A 13,728-nucleotide genomic window follows, 5' to 3' on the forward strand; every position below is an offset into this window, starting at 1 on the left:
GCAGCTGTCCTGAAGGAAAGGACAGGAGACTGGCTCCCAGAGCATCACCTAGGTACCAGCACTGTGCTAAGCACGTCCACATCCATCGCCTCACTTAGGCCTCACAGCATATCTGACAGTCCATTCTACAGATGAAGAAACTGAGGATCAGAGAGGATAAGGTAGCGCAGCTGGTACCTGCTTCAGCCAGCATTCTCTCAGATCTGTCTGTCTCTAGAGCCTAGACTGGGGAGAGGGAAGTCTTCCTGGAGGAAGGAGTGTGAGGAGAGGGTCAAGGTGGTAAGGAACCATTTCAAGGAACTGAACCTCCAAAGCCGTAAGACTCACTCATGGGGAGCAAGGTGGGAGCACAGAGGGTAACTGAAAGGTGGGACCTGAGGTAGCGGGGTCTGAGGTGTTCGACAGCAAAAGGAGGAGGAGGTCAGGTCCACAGGGTTCAAGGCTCCTGGATGTGGGTGCCGTCCTGGAGTGAGGTGGGGAGGGGCTCTTGGCACTGGGTTCTGGGGGGTCACAAAAGAACTTGGGTTTAGAGAAGTGCTTTGTGAACACACATAAGAAAACCTGTTAGAAGGAGGGAACCTATAAACGCTCCTGTTTTGCCTGGAAACAAAACCAGAGAACATGAGCTGAACGGCAGCAGCAGGGGGAAAGGTGAGACGGTAGAAGACACTTTGCTCACCAGGCCGTCCCTCGTGAAGCTGGGGACGTGAGAAGGGCCGTGGGACTCTCCAAGGGTCGGGAGAAACGTCAGGCTGTCGAGTTGGGAGCCTGCCTGGTCTTGCATTGATGGCCGGATGGGATGACCTAAAGGAGGGAGTGATAGGCCGAGAGAAGTGAGAGAGAAAGGGCAAGGGACCAAGGAAGATTCCTCAGAGAATAAGATAGCCAAGAGATGAGACAGACGCTGGAGAACAGAGCAGGTGCGCCTGACCCCTGGTGGTGACCTCGGAACACTGCACCTCTCAGCCCAGAGCTCGGGGAAACAGGGTGGGGCAGAAGTAGGGTCCTCCCCTCAGCCAACATGCTGTGAAGGCAGCTCCCCGCCTTCGAGCCCACCTCTTCAGCCATGCTCCCAAGCCCTTCCAAGGCGGGGCCTCCTCGGAACCACACAACCCATTTGAAGCTCTCTGACACCATTCCTGGGCCTGGTAATGAGTGGGGCATTCAAAACACACTGAAGGCAGGTAGGCCTGAAGGGAGTGAAGAATGAATTCAGAACTTTTAAGTCGTCCAACTCCAGTGATTTCAACCAGCTTACCTTCTCTGCAGGGAACTCCGCATGGTCTGGAGGCTCCGGGACTGGGGTGGGAGGGTGGAGAGGGGAGGAAGCACAGCTGCTAAACTGCAACACAAAGAATTGCTGCTATAAGGGACACCTCCTAAATGGCAGCGAATTTTCTGTTCCTGGAGTTTAGCCTTTCAGTAGAGAACACATAAATCTATGCGAAAAGTAAAGATCATGCGAATACTGTCCCTCCTTCCCCACTGCTTCCCTAAAGAGTCACTAACAGGGCCCCCTCCAACACACACAGCTGGCCAGTCCATTCAGCAACTCCCCCCAGAGTGACTGGCCACCCAGGTCCCACTTTCAGCTTTCTACAAATTTCACCCTGATTGAAGGCCCAAATCAGGCCCCACTGGTGCTGAGGAACATGGTCTCTGGTTAAGTGAATGCAAGACCAGTGGTTACCAACTATAGCAACAAATCGCCTGGGGGACATTTAACCAAAGATAGGACCCTAAGCCTCCCCATAAGATTCTTTTTTCTTTTTTTGGCTGCATTGGGTCTTCTTTGCTGCACGCAGGCTTTCTCTAGTTGCGGCAAGCGGGGGCTACTCTTCGTTGCGGTGCGCGGGCTTCTCATTGCCGTGGTTTCTCCTGTTGCGGAGCACGGGCTCTAGGCGCAGAGGGGCTTAAGTAACTGTGGCTCGCGGGCTCTAGAGCGCAGGCTCAGTATTGTGGCTCACGGGCTTAGTTGCTCCGCAGCATGTGGGATCTTCCCGACCAGGGATCGACCCGGTGTTCCCTGCATTGGCAGGCGGATTCTTAACCACTGCGCCACCAGGGAAGTCCCCCCATAAGATTCTGATTCGGGAGTTCTGGGTCGGGGCTGGAGCATCAGGATTTTTAAAAACACCCCAGGCCCTCAATAAGGGTTTATTGACTGGATGTTGAATGAAGATGATTCCGGAGGCTTCTGAGCTCCCTCCCACCTAGAACCTTGGCACTCCAAATACTGACTGAACTCAGCCTCCCCCTGAGGTCCTGTCATCTGTGTCATCCTCCGGGAGCTGAGGACCTGAGCCTCCCACTGGCACAGAAACACTTCCTGCTTCACGGTGTAAGTTTTGGGATGTGTGGTGGCCACTCCCCTGCCTCCGCCCCCTCCCCCCAAAACTGGGAGCTCTTGGGGAGCAAGGAGAGCCCACTGGACACATCTATGTCCCCGCCTTGGTTGGAGTGGGGCATAGGGATACGACACAGGTATCCAGGACCTGCTGGCTGACTGGGTGTAGCCAATGGTCCGGGGCGGGGGTGGGGGGAGGCGAGAGGAGTCTGGGGCTGAGCCGGGGTTCATGTCTAGACCAGTAGTTGGGGTCAGCAGGGGGAGATCAGACTGGTGGTGGTGTTGGGGGGTGCAGCCCATGAGCTGCCTAGGGGCTTCAGGATTGACCTTCAAGTTCTGGGCTTGGTTGAAATGGGGTGGGGGTGGGAGTGCCACTTGGGTGCACAAACTGGAGTCAGCTGGGCAGCACCCACCTTCGCCCACCCTGAGGCCGAGCGGCTGACGGCTGAGTTGCGGAGGCAGGTCCCAGCCAAGGGGTGCGGCCGCCATTAGCTGGGCTGGGGGTGGAGAAGGGGACTCCGGGTTTCGTTTCGCTGGGAGGGAAGCAGGTGGCAAAGCCTGAGCGAGTAACCGCCTCCCCGGAGCAGCAAGTCTTGCCGCTTCAGGCAGTCCCACAGCCACGCCGCGCCCCCTCCCCCCGCCCACGCCGCGACCTTCTCGCTCCACAGCGGCGCGCGGTGCCCCAGCACCCTTGACACCACTGCGGACGCCCACACCGTCCCGTCCCACCGCCCCCGCCCCGCGCCCGGAAGCCTCTCCCCAAGGCCCGCAGACCCTTCAGAATCCGGGGAAAGCGGCCGCTCCGCTCCGCCCGGCTCCCTGGGTCTCGGGGAGGGGCTGTCCCTGCGGGGGGGGGCGTGGCCCGGATGGTTTGCAGAGCGTGGGGGCGGTGTCGCCCTCTGCTGGGCAGATCAGGGAATTGCTTCACCTCCGTCGCCGCGTCCTTTCATTGCCCCCTGGGCCACTTATTTTCGGACCTTCCTTGACTTCTCGGCCTTCTCTGTCCTTTCCTTGACCTGACCCTTGCAGGACTCCGACTATGTATATGTCGGTCCTGGTTCCAACTCTGTTACAGGCTGTCTGCGGCAGAGTCGCGGTCTCCCTGAGCCTTGGCTTCCTTCCCTGTGAAATAGCAGTCGTGAAGTCCAAATGCGGGACAGTGAAAGAAGACACTTGTAAACTGAAAGGGAGCATCTGAGGATGAGGTGTGGTCGTTGTTAAAGCTAAAGGCGTTCTCTCCCGCCTTCTGGAAGGAGAGGCTTAATTCATCCCTTGGGATCACCACATTTTGATGCTTTTCAGTCTTTTCTTAAAAAAATAATATACATGTAATATATATGGTCACATTTGCATTAAATATATTTATTACATAATTCAAATATAATTGTATAATAAACATATATATCGCATATGTGGCCATACTCTGCATGCTGTTTTATGTCCTGTCTTTATTTTTCCAAGGGCACAAATCAGCGTAAAAGCCTGCTTCTGGAAGTCAGACAAACCCGGATTCAAGTCCTTGCTCCGTCACTGTATATTTCCGTCCTTGGGCAAACCACATAACGTTTACTTTTCTCAGCCTCAGTTTCCTCCTCAGCAAAATGGTAATAATGTCGGGAGTACCCACCTCACAGGCTTGCGGTAAAGCCCTGGGCATAGCCAGCTCAGAACCTGTTAGCCGGTGTTATCGTGCCGCCTGTGTTTTGCTCAGTACTCTTCTCCAGCCGCCTGATTCTCAGAGCACTTATGATGTTCTCCCTTCTCCATGTGCCATAACGGTAAGAAAGGAGAAATCTCCATCTCCGAGCTTGCCCCACCCTGACACCATTCTTGGCCACGTGGGTCTCATTATTCCTCCAGCCCACCCAGAAATTCCCCTTCTGGGGCCCTCCAACTCATCCTGGGCCTCCTTAGCTTTTTCTCCAGAAAATGTCTCTGCCTCCCCTCACTTCACTGGGGTCGCTGCTACCTTGTTGCCTCCTCAGAGAAGTCTCTTTGACTGTTCCCTCATCATTAGCAGCCTCCAGTCATTCTCTAGACCTGCTCTGTTTTTCTTCATAGCACTTCTCATTACATGGCATTATGTTACATATCTTTTTTGGTCGCGCCTCGGGGCATGCGGGATCCTAGTTCCTCCACCAGGGATCGAACCCGTGCCCCTTGCAGTGGAAGCGGAGTCAACCACTGGACTGACAGGGAAGTCCTACATATGTGTTTTAAATTTATTTTATTTAAGTGTAGTTGATTTACAGTGTTTTGTTAATTTCTGCTGTACAGCAAAGTAATTCAGTTATACATATATATACATTCTTTTTCATATTCTTTTCCATTATGGTTTATCACAGAATATTGAATATCATTTCCTGTGCTATATAGTAGGATCTTGTTGTGTATCCATTCTATATATAATAGTTTGCATCTGCTATTCCCAAACTCCCACTCCATCCCTCCCCCACATCCCCATCCCCACCTGGGCAACCACAAGTCTGTTCTCTATGTCTGTGAGTCTCTTTTGCAGATAAGTTCATTTGTGTCATATTTAGATTCCACATATAAGTGATATCATATGGTATTTGTCTTTCTCTTTCTAACTTACTTCACTTAGTATGATAATCTCTAGGTCCATCCATGTTACTGCAGATGGCATTATTTCATTCTTTTTTATGGCTGAATAGTATTGCATTGTGTATATGTACCACATCTTCTTTATCCATTCATCTGTCAATGGATATTTAAGTTGTTTCCATGTCTTGGTTATTGTGAATAGTGCTGCTATGAACATAGGAGTACATGTATCTTTTTGAATTATAGTTTTGTCTGGATATATGCCCAGGAGTGGGATTGCTGGATCATATGGCAACTCTATTTTTAGTTTTTTGAGGAACCTCCATACTATTCTCCATAGTGGCTGCACCAACTTACATTCCCACCAACAGTGCAGGAGGGTTCCCTTTTCTCCACACCCTCTCCAGCATTTGTTATTTGTAGACTTTTTAATGCTGGCCATTCTGACCGGTATGAGGTGGTACGTCATTGTAATTTTGATTCGCATTTCTCTAATAATTAGTGATGTTGAGCATCCTTTCATGTGTTCGTTGGCCATCTGTATGTCTTCTTTGGAGAAACATCTATTTAGGTCTTCTGCCCATTTTTCGACTGGGTTGTTTGCTTTTTTGTTATGGAGTTGTATGAACTGTTTGTATTTTTTGGAACTTAACCCCTTGTGGGTTGCATCATTTGCAAATATTTTCTCCCATTCTGTAGGTTGTCTTTTTGTTTTGTTTATGGTTTCCTTTGCTGTGCAAAAGCTTATAAGTTTGCATATGTTTTTATCTGTATCTCCCCACTAAATGTATCTCCCTGGAAGGTGGGGACTTTTTGAGTTTTTTCTCCACCTCTGTGGCTCCTAGGAGACTGTCTGGCACATAGTAGGCCCTGGACAGATTTTTGTGTGAATATGAATAAATCTACCACTTGCCTTTCTTCCTTCAAAGGGGCAGCAGCCCAGTAGAAGCCACTTCTGTCCAGTAGAGGGCGCCACCACACAGCATTTTGGGGTCTCCCAGGGCTGGTACAAGGATGGAGATATTTATAAAGCCCACAGGCCTCTCTCCTCCCACTCTGTGGGCGCTCAGTCAGGCTGGGACCGGAAGCAGGAGGGCCCCCTGTGCTAATCTGCACTGGCAACGGGGGGCTGGCATGGGCTGGCCGCCTCATCCGGCGTGCTTCGGAATACCCTGACTGCTGACCTGGACACACCCCTTAGCAGCTGAGTCTTCTGGACAGATCACACCTTATCCTGAGCTCTGCAAAATGAGGGCAATGACAGGAGTTGCATGGCTGGCTCCTGGGTTTGCTGTGAAGGCCAAACAGGAATGTGTGTGAAATGTTTTGTGAATGTAAACACCTGGGAATATAGTTCACACATGCCTTTATTGGTAGTGGCAGTAGATTAGCAACAAAAGAGGAGAGATTAGAGGGCACTTGCAAGGCTAAGTGAAGGTGGGTTTATGAAGGGGATTAAAATAGTGAAGGAGAAAGAAGTTAAAAATAACTACCTTTCACCAAGAGCTTATTAGGAGCCAAGGCTGAGGCAAGTGATCTCCAAACATTATCTAATTATAGGCAACACTTAGATGGGGCTGCCCTGCGCCAGGCACTAAGTGCTTTATGTGTAGAAACTCATGGGACCCTTACAATTCAGGGAGGTGGGTCATGTCACTGTCTGCATTCTACACAAGGAAAAGGAGGCGTGGAGAGCTTAAATAAACTGCCCAAGGCCACACAGATTGGGTGGGATTCAATCCTGAATAATCATCCTCTTGACAGAATGGGTTCCTAAGCCCTCGTGATCACAAGCACACAGAAAAAGAGACATGATTTTTCATTTCCCATACAGGAAACTGAGGCTCAGCAAGCTGACAAAGCCTGCCCAAAGCCGTGATGTGAACATGCGTATTTGAACGCTGCTTAACCTCCAAGGGATACCTCCCAGTCCCCACCGGAGTCAGGAAAGGGGCTTCGGGGATGGGTAGAGGCATTTGTTAGAGGGGCCAGCAGCAAACACGCCTGGCTCTTCCTCTGAGCCTCAGGGGAGGGTGAGAGAACAGAGGCCATGCAGGGCTCAGGGGTGAAGGAGAGGCTGCTTGGTGGCCTCAGGTCCACGGGAGGGAGGAGACTGGGTCATCTTCTGGGCCAGGTTGGGAGGGAGGAAGTGAAAGTGTGCTGGGGGCCACCAGGCTGTCCCCAGTGATTCCACCCAGGCCTGTGAGCTCCGGCCACACACATCCATATGTGGAACAGGGGCTCTGAGGGGCCGGCCTGACCGTGGGAGGTGGGGGCAGCCCATCCCTTGCCACAAGTGCCCCCAGCTCAGCCCCTGGCTGCCAGCCTGTTACATAAGCTGCTCCGTACCCTGAGGCTGGAAATAGCCGTGGCAGGGCTGGGCTGGGCTGGGGGCATGATGAATGGTCTTCAGGCACATCAGCTGACCTCTCCTGAGGTGACCTGAGGGCCTGCCGACAGCTCAGGTTACACAGCCCTCTCTGGAAGGAGGCCCTGCCTGTCCTCTGTGACTCTGTGTCTGGACATTTATGGTGCGAGCATCTGAGGGATCGTCCCACTCTCAAGCCCAAGTGGCTGAGGCAGCTCACAGCTACAATGTGCCCACTGCGCCACCCTGGGTGCTGGGAGCCAGAGCCTCTCCCAGAGAAAGTGTTTTGGAATCTCTGCAGCCAGCACCAGGGAAGGCTGGGATCTCTGCTCCTTGGCATCCTCTGCTCAGGGCCCCAAGAGGAGCCAGAGAAATTGGGGGTGGGAAGGGGGATGCCGGAGGCCGCAGGCTCCATTATTGCAGGGCTACACGCCACTCCCACCCCCATGCCTCTATGTCACAGCCCGCTCTGTCACCACACTCCCGGACCCAGGGAGGTGCCCACACACTCTGATGCCCACTGGAAAGGACACAGCCCTCCAGAGACAAGGCACATACAGTCCTACTCCTGAGAGCACCTTGGGCAGACTTTCAAAGACCACCCAGGGTGTGGGAGGGTGTTCTCCCAGTGTAGGGTGATCATATGGTAAGAATTATGAGGATGGCTATTCCAATTCTTAGCCTTTAAGATTCCTACCCCTCAAAAAGAAAAAAAAAAAACCTCCCTAAAAGTATAGAAATGATTTAAATTACCTAACAGTTAAATCGCCTAATTATTCTCCCCCAAATCCTTCAGTAGAATGGGCACTCCCAGGGAGTTAGGACCTCTTTACTCCATGACTCCAGAACCCTGTGACAGGTAGGAACCTGCCAACAGGAGAAGGGCGGGAAATTTTACAAAGGAGCAATGGAAGGCTGGTGAGTTGCTTCTCCTGCTTGATGAGATTCCCTGCTCAATGATCAGATATAGACACACACACACACACACACACACACACACACACACACACACACACACACACACACTGCTCTTCTTGGTGCTCAGGTGTGGGGACAGGACCCCCTCCCCAAGCTCCTACAGCAGCTCTCCCTGGAAGGCCCCACCTGTGCCAAGGCGCTGCGCATGCTCTGTTACCCTCCTGTGCGCCTGCGCGTCCTGGATTTCTGAGCCCATGGCATGGGGAGACAGGCCCAAATTTCGCCAGAGAGCTAAGGGATACCCCCCACACACACACTGCCAGGTAAACCTGTATAGGAAAGGGCTTGGCCTCCCGTGTTCTCCTGCCTGCCTCCCTGTCTCTCCAGGCCCTCCCCTGGGAGTTGTCACTGGTAACCAGAGCTGGATCATCTGGTGAGAGCCGGAGGAGGAGCAGCGTCGCTTGGCAACCTGAATAGCACACAAGATTCGGCTAATCTGGGCTGATCTGGCGGGCCAGTCCCCTCAGAGTCTCCAGGGCAGCCGCCTGCTGGCTAGCAGCAGACCCCCAGAGGAAGACGCTTAAAAACTTCTACCTATTTCCGGGCTTCTCTGGTGGCGCAGTGGTTAAGAATCCGCGTTCCAATGCAGGGGACACGGGTTCGAGCCCTGGTCCGGGAAGATCCCACATGCTGCGGAGCAGCTAAGCCCGTGGGCCACAACTACTCAGCCTGTGAGCCACAACTACTGAGCTCGTGTGCCACAACTACTGAAGCCCGCGTACCGCAGCAAGAGAAGCCACTGCAATGAGAAGCCCGAGCATCTCAATGGAGACCCAGTGCAGCCAAAAATAAATAAAATTAAAAAAAAAAAAAAACTTCTACCTATTTTCACTTCAGTAAACCCCGAGTTCTAGGCCAAGGTCTGGACAGGGAGGAGCCTTTGTCTCCCCATCCTTCCTCCCCTCCCTCCCTGTCCCGCTCCTCATTCTTGAACCCCACCTTCCTTCACAACACAGTGCAAAAGCTGCAGACCTCTCTGGGGGTCCTAGCTCTGTTGCAGCCATGAGATTCGAGGCAAATCACTTCACCTCTCTGAACTTCAGACTCTAATCCGGGAGGCAATAACTAGTGGTTCAATGCATAGACTTGAGGCCACATCAGCCAGGATGCAAATCCACCCTCTACATTTTCTCAGCTGTATGACATTAGTCATGTTATTTAGCCTCTTGGAGCCTCAGTTCTCTCAATACTAAATAGTACCCACCTGAGAGGGCTGTTGAACGAAGGAAGAAGAAACAAAGCAAGGAAAGTGCTCAGCACAGTGTCTGGCACACGGCCCTCCACGATGCTTTTTTCCACCCCTGGGCTTTCCCACATACTACCTCTCCCTGGAACACTTGGCCCTTCCCCCCACTCTGCACCTCATCAATATTCCTCAGTTGAAAACTTACTTCCTGAGGAAGGAGAAAAATTACTTCCCTTATCCACCACCCCACTTGTAAATTACAGCTCCACATTAAATATCGCATTGGCACCCTGCAACTCGTTTTCTCTTTACATCGCTTAGTACTTATTTGCAAGATGGTTTAACAGCAGTCTCCCCAACTGGGCTGTAAGTAGGGGTGGAGACAGGGACTGTGTCTGTTTTGTTCTTTGCTGTGTCCCCAGCGAGAGGGTTGGCCTAGATGTTCTCCAAAGTACGATCCAGCTTTCTGTATCTCTGTATTTCTTACTTCTTCCTTCTTTTCGTTTCCAAGTTGACTTAATTTTTGCATCATTTCTTAGGTTCACTGAATCTCCAAGAAGCATGGTCTAACTGGAAAGATAGCTCAAGAATTAAGGGCGCTTACCCTTAATTACACTCTATTCCCCATGGGAGTGGCTGGACCAGATTTGGGATGGAAAGTCGCAAACCAGCCCCCCTACGGAATTCGAGACACGCTTCTTCCTCAGCCCAGGGTCTCCCCACCCTGGCAGAGAGGTCTGTTTGCACACATCAGATCCAAAGGAAGCAAAAGCCCAATGGCTGATTTGCATACGCTCGTGCTATTGGTTGGAAGGGCGGCCCGGTAGCCAATGGTTTGCAGCGGTGTTTACCCAGCCGCTGCTCCGCGCCGCCGGGTGATGCAACGGAATCCCGGCTGGACCCCGTGCTGACTCCCTCGGGTCCGCCTCGTGAGGTAGCGGCTTCCCCGGGCCCCACCCGGCCCACCCCGGCCCGGCGCTGGGCAGCGCGGCCGCCCCCGGGAACGCGACGTGGGGCACTGACGAGGCCGCTGCGCTGCAGCGGGGCCCGGCCCTCTTTCTTTCGGCCTAGCGTTCCGGTCCCGGTCCCCCTGGGAGGGCCCGCTGGGCCAGATCTGATCTCTGGCGACATGGAGAGGAATTTGGAAGCAGACAGCAGAGGATTACCAAACTCGACTCCTCTGGGAGTGGATTACCGGCCTCTCACTTCGTAAATCACGCAGTCCTGTAACGTTTTGCATTTGTTTACAACGAGCCAGTTTGATTTTGTAATTAAAAAAAAAAGTTACAGAGGATTTGTGTTTGTTTTTAATAAAGAGCCTGGCTTGGATTTAGGAGAAATCTTGACATTAATTCCAGCTCTGTCGCTTCCAGCCTCGTGACTTTGGCCACTTTTTCATGTTGGCCCTGATGGCCTTCCATGGCAACTAGGGAAGAGCAAATGTGGAGGCACTTTTAAAAGCTCCCAGCGGGGCCCCTCCTCGTCCTTATGTAATTCAGAGCAAGTACTCTCATTGGGGTTTTGGGTTTTGTCCGTAGAAGGCCATGATCCCTGCGACAGCCCCTGGAAGATCCTGTCTTTGTGCCCCCATTTTTTTTTTTTTTTTTTGCCCTTTAATTGCTCCTAAACCTGGGGAGTGGTGGGAGGACCCCAGCCAGGTATTTCTCCATCTTCAGGATAAGGAAGGGAACCACAAAGGGAATCCCCTCCACAGCCCCTCTCCTCACTGAGGGCTGGGGCCTGGACAGGGGAGTCCCTTCAGGGCCCAAATGGGCTGGGGAACCCCCTTGACATCCTTTTACCACCCCCCCCAGTGGGCCAAGGTGGAGGTGAGGTGGAGTGGTGTCTCCCTGACTAGGTGGAGTTGGGTCATGAGTTTCTGCTACTTTGAGATGGAAGGGCATATGGGGAACACCACTAAGGGTCTGGTTGATTGTCCTGGGTCCTGGGGCTTTGCACCCCCAGGATCTCAACCCTGCCTTCACCCCACCCCTGTGAACTTTGAGGTCAGTCTTTCTCCTCCATGGGATACCCTCCCTTCTCTCTGCCTTGCCTGGTCCTGTCTCTCCCTTCACACTGTGCCCATGTTCGCTTCTTCCAGGGAGGCCTCTTGTGTCCTGCTTCCCCATCAGACTAGGATCCATCTTTCTGTGGCAAAATCTTGTCCTCTCCCTTAGGCATTTCCCAGAATGTGGGACAGCACTGGCTGGGGTGTCTGTTTTCCCCTCTAGTCCTAGCTCCTGAGCCGTGAAAGGAGTTGAACTTCTCTCCCCTCAGTTTTCCCACCTGCCATGTGGGCTCTGTGGTAGTTCCTGGAATTTGTGTAGAAAGGGGAGAGGCTAAGTTATGAAGGTTCAAGATGGTGCATACAGATTAGAGCACTGGTCTGGGAGTCAGAAGACTAGGGCTGTGGTCCTGGCTTGGCCACTGACTAACAGGGTCAAGGAGACAAGAGGATTGAAATTTACTGGACATCTCTCATGACATAATGAGGTGACATTGCCCTCATCTGTGTAGCTCCTCAAGCCCCCTGATAAACATACCAGCTGGCAAAGCCAGGGTGAGTACTTTGCACGTGCAGCTTCAAGACAAAGTCCCAGCCCTGCCTTCCCCCAAATCCTCCTGCGTGGAAATGGCAGGTCTGCTACTACGTGCCAGACTCCTTGCTGCATTCTTATACCTACTATCAAAGATGCACTCTTTTTTTTTTTTTGCGGTACGCAGGCCTCTCACTGTTGTGGCCTCTCCCGTTGTGGAGCACAGGCTCCAGACGCGCAGGCTCAGCGGCAATGGCTCACGGGCCCAGCCGCTCCGCGGCATGTGGGATCTTCCTGGACCAGGGCATGAACCCGTGTCCCCTGCATTGGCAGGCGGACTCAACCACTGCGCCACCAGGGAAGCCCCAAAGATGCACTCTTAATGACAACTCTGTGAGATGGGTATGTCGTTATTCTTGTTTCAAATGAAGAAACTGAAGGCAAGAGAAGGTAAGTGAAGTCACATAGTTGGTAATAGTTGGAACCAGTGTCGATCCCAGGCCTCTTGAGCCTATGTTCCTTCCACCATCTCAGTCTGCCACCACGAGCCACAAAGGTGTGTGTGTTTTAGCATTACATATTTTAATATGTTTTTTATTTCATTATAAAACAGGAGAGTATATAATAAAGCCAAGTTGTGCTGAAGTATTTATAGAAGGGAGAGACCTCTGTGGGCTGGAAGCCTTCATGGAAAAACTGGTAACTGAGACGTTTAAAAAATTTTATCCTTCCTGTCCAAATAAATGTATTTCTCCTACACAGGCAAATATTTTTAAAATGTATTTCAAAAGTTAGATTTCTGGAAAAAGAAAAGGAGGAGGTGGGGGTAGTGGCTTCTTTAAAAAGCCCATTTGGAAGGAACTCCTGGGGTAGGAAGGAGAGGAGGGTGGTGAGGGAAGGAAAAAGCCAGACTCACAGCCTCCCCGCACCCCCGACCTTGCCGTTTTTGAAGACTCGGTTCCTTTATCTCCATATTGGCCTAATATTTGAATCTGGGAAAGAAATATAAAGGTTCTGAGAAGGTGATTTTGAGACAAACCAGAGATTCTTGGGATCGTTTTCAAGAAGGAGAGAAAGGGGCTTCTGAGTTGCAGCAGGAGTTCAGGACAGGTCCGGGAAAGGATTTCTGGGGGTGGGCAGAGGAATGTGGCCCCTGGAATGAGGGCTGAGTGGAGGTATGGGGCCTCTTTTGGAGAGTTTTGAATGCAGAAGAGATTCTTTGCTGCGTGGGGCCTGGCCTGGGTGCTGGGATTGATTAGCATGCTCATAATTTAAGGTGGCTCCAAAAATGAGTAGCGGCTGATGGCTGGGGCCACAGAGCACAGGACTGGTCCTGCCTGATGGGCGTTCCCCAAGGGCCTTGCCTGCCGGCCAGCACAGGGGCAGACACTGTAACCCCAGCCCCACCCAGCCAGACCCCCGCCCCACTGCTCCAGCCTTGGCTTGGCTTCCCTGAGCCAGCCCCTCCTAAGTGGGCTGCTGTTGGGGGAGAAGGATTTGTTTGCTCAAGACAAATACAGTTCTTCCATTCCCAAAGAGTGTTCCAGTCAGGTGGGAGGGAGAAACCCTCCAGGCGCTCTCACTCCCAGGCATGTTCTTACTGGGGAGAAGAATATGGTCAGAAGGCGGTGGACCACTCAGGGCTTCCTGGCCACTGTGGTGTGCCTCTGTGTATTTCTTTCACTAAGCACTCCTGTGGATTGGGGAAGTCAGGTTCCTAGAGGAAAGCAAGGAGGAGAAAGTAACT

The sequence above is a fragment of the Mesoplodon mirus genome (genome assembly GCF_964341445.2).
Source record: "Mesoplodon mirus genome assembly, chromosome: 11".
Lineage (NCBI taxonomy): Eukaryota > Metazoa > Chordata > Mammalia > Artiodactyla > Ziphiidae > Mesoplodon > Mesoplodon mirus.